A 3,110-nucleotide genomic window follows, 5' to 3' on the forward strand; every position below is an offset into this window, starting at 1 on the left:
TACAAGCACGACACATCTCCGCTATGTGCTTTACTTTTTTACTAACAGCATATAGAAATTGGATTTCAAGGTGTTTCTACATAACAGAATGAAGCAAATTTCGTGATTTAACTCTTTCGAATAATGTGTTGGTCCTGACAAGGACCGTTTGAAATGAAAAATCTTGAAGAAGATTTTTACTTAGAGCTTGTGTACTTGGTAACAGCCTTCGTACCCTCACTTACAGCGTGCTTGGCAAGTTCACCAGGCAAAAGAAGGCGCACAGCTGTTTGGATTTCCCGGCTGGTGATAGTTGACCGCTTATTGTAATGGGCCAAACGAGAAGCTTCAGCAGCAATACGCTCGAAGATGTCATTAACAAAGCTGTTCATGATACTCATAGCTTTGCTAGATATGCCAGTGTCAGGATGCACTTGCTTCAAAACTTTGTAGATGTAAATGGCATAGCTCTCCTTCCTCCTCCTCTTCTTCTTCTTATCTCCCTTGGAGATATTCTTTTGGGCTTTACCAGCCTTCTTTGCAGCCTTTCCGCTAGTTTTTGGTGGCATGATGACTCACTCGTTCAGCAAAAATAGATGTGTCCGCCGATTTATCGACTTCATTTAAATTACAGTACGTGTTTCAATTCGCGCCAACGCCTTGCTTTTCATTTGATGCACTCGGGTGCACGCTTGAAGTAGTAACAAAACTGACTTGATTCATGGGAGGCCGCAATTTTTCCTCTCATCTTATTACGAAAGAATATTGAACAATGTCTGGTCGCGGCAAAGGTGGAAAAGTCAAGGGAAAGAGCAAGTCCCGCTCCAGCAGGGCTGGCCTTCAATTCCCAGTAGGCAGAATCCATCGTCTTTTGCGAAAGGGTAACTATGCCGAACGAGTTGGTGCTGGCGCTCCCGTGTATTTGGCTGCAGTCATGGAATACCTGGCAGCTGAAGTTCTTGAGTTGGCAGGCAACGCTGCTCGTGACAACAAGAAGACTAGGATTATTCCACGTCATCTGCAGTTAGCTATCCGTAACGACGAGGAATTAAACAAGTTGTTGTCTGGAGTTACAATCGCTCAGGGTGGTGTTTTGCCCAACATTCAAGCTGTACTTCTGCCCAAGAAAACTGAGAAGAAGGCATAAATGTAAGACCTATATCTCATACAAATCGGCCCTTATGAGGGCCACAAACCCCTTTATAGAGGAGATTTACGATTGAAATGAATTGTTTTCGATATACAGACTCATCAAAAGTGTCTGAGATAGTTGCTTAGTGTCATTCGAAATTCTCGCTGCTATTCGATTAATTAGTATGTGTAGTCGTCGATCGTAATTGAAGCCCATAGGAAGTCACACTATCTTTAGAATACTCCAAACAGCGATGTGCTTAGTTCCCACTACATTATTAATTATAAGATCATTACCTTTTGTATTGTCGCTAGCTACATTTTTTTGATATTTGCGTACATCGGGCTCATATTACCCAGAGGACAGGACAGTCGAGCCCAGATTCTCAGCAATGGAAGAAAACCTCATACCACATATTCTCATGTACTTCATGCTAGACAAAGGAATTTCCAACATTCTTAAAGCACTCATGTTTCTCTCTTGCGTTGGCTTGGCTGAAATTACTCTGTTCAATATGTTCTCGACATTTATTATTGTTCATTACTATGCCCCAATGACATCATGAACAGAGCGGATCAAAAAACTTTCCTAAATTTCTTTTGCAACATAGTAATGACATTAAATGCACACTTAAGTACGATTTATTCTTTGCAAGGTCGATATTCATATTTGTGTGATATGTGTTATATGTATATGGTTTGTAATACGCAACTACTCTTATTCTCTGATCTCAGAACTCATTTGCTACTGTGCCCAACGAGCGAGCCTAGGTTTCTTGTAACTACTGCCTTTCTTTAGTAAATAATGTGAAGTATACAATGCATTAACCTACATCTCATATTTGTATTACTCTTTATTTTACTAACCCGCTACGAAGTGTCATTAATTTACATGTAAATCACAATAGACACTACCGCAAAAGAAAAAAATCGAACCCAAGACCACGTAAACAAGATAAAGGACAAGATTCAGGTTTCTAACGCATTATTCGCCCCTCACAGCACAGTATAGAAGTTGTATAAGCCTCTATACGTACATCCTACTGTCAGAACAGAAATTCCGACTTGCGTTTCGCATCTCTCATGCTCGCTACTTCCAACAAATCGCCAATTTCCAACCAGAACCCCTTCTCCAGCATTAATACTGCTACATATGAATACGTATACATGAACGTACATAATGTAAAAAAAAACGTATGATTTTCTCAAATTAATCTCTCTACGTCTGTAATTTTGTGTGCATCAAAAGGCTTTAATGTAGTTACACGAATTCTTATAATCTAACAGAAAATCGCACAAAGTAAATCTTTCCCTTTATATAAATTTGTTGGCTCTGAAAAGAGCCGTTTATGCCAATTTTATATCCAAAATAGGAGGAACCCCAACTTAACCTCCGAAACCGTACAGGGTTCTTCCTTGCCTCTTCAAGGCATACACAACATCCATAGCTGTCACTGTCTTCCTCTTGGCGTGTTCTGTGTATGTAACAGCATCTCTGATTACGTTCTCCAGGAATACTTTCAATACTCCTCGGGTCTCTTCATAAATGAGACCAGAGATACGCTTCACACCACCACGGCGAGCAAGACGCCTAATAGCGGGTTTGGTGATACCCTGGATGTTGTCACGAAGAACTTTACGGTGGCGCTTGGCACCTCCTTTGCCAAGACCCTTGCCTCCTTTTCCACGTCCTGTCATTTCGATATGTTACTGCTTCGCTCACCACACACGAGAAATACAAGCCCAAGCAGCCCAAGACTCGTGGTTTTGTTCCTTCGATCATGCAGGGAAAGCACGGAGGAAAAACACAAAACGTGTCTAAGCCAATGAGAACTGTCCTTTTCGACTGACTTTATCCAATGAGAAATAGCTTGATTTAACGGTTTTGCTCTTTATATAACTTGACTTCATTCAGCGCGCAATTATTTGAAACAAGTCGTGACAGTTGCAATGGCACGTACCAAGCAGACAGCTAGGAAATCTACTGGAGGCAAAGCTCC

This window comes from Thermobia domestica, unplaced genomic scaffold, assembly GCF_964235325.1.
Source record: "Thermobia domestica unplaced genomic scaffold, izTheDome1.hap1.1 HAP1_SCAFFOLD_2242, whole genome shotgun sequence".
Classification (NCBI taxonomy): Eukaryota; Metazoa; Arthropoda; class Insecta; order Zygentoma; family Lepismatidae; genus Thermobia; species Thermobia domestica.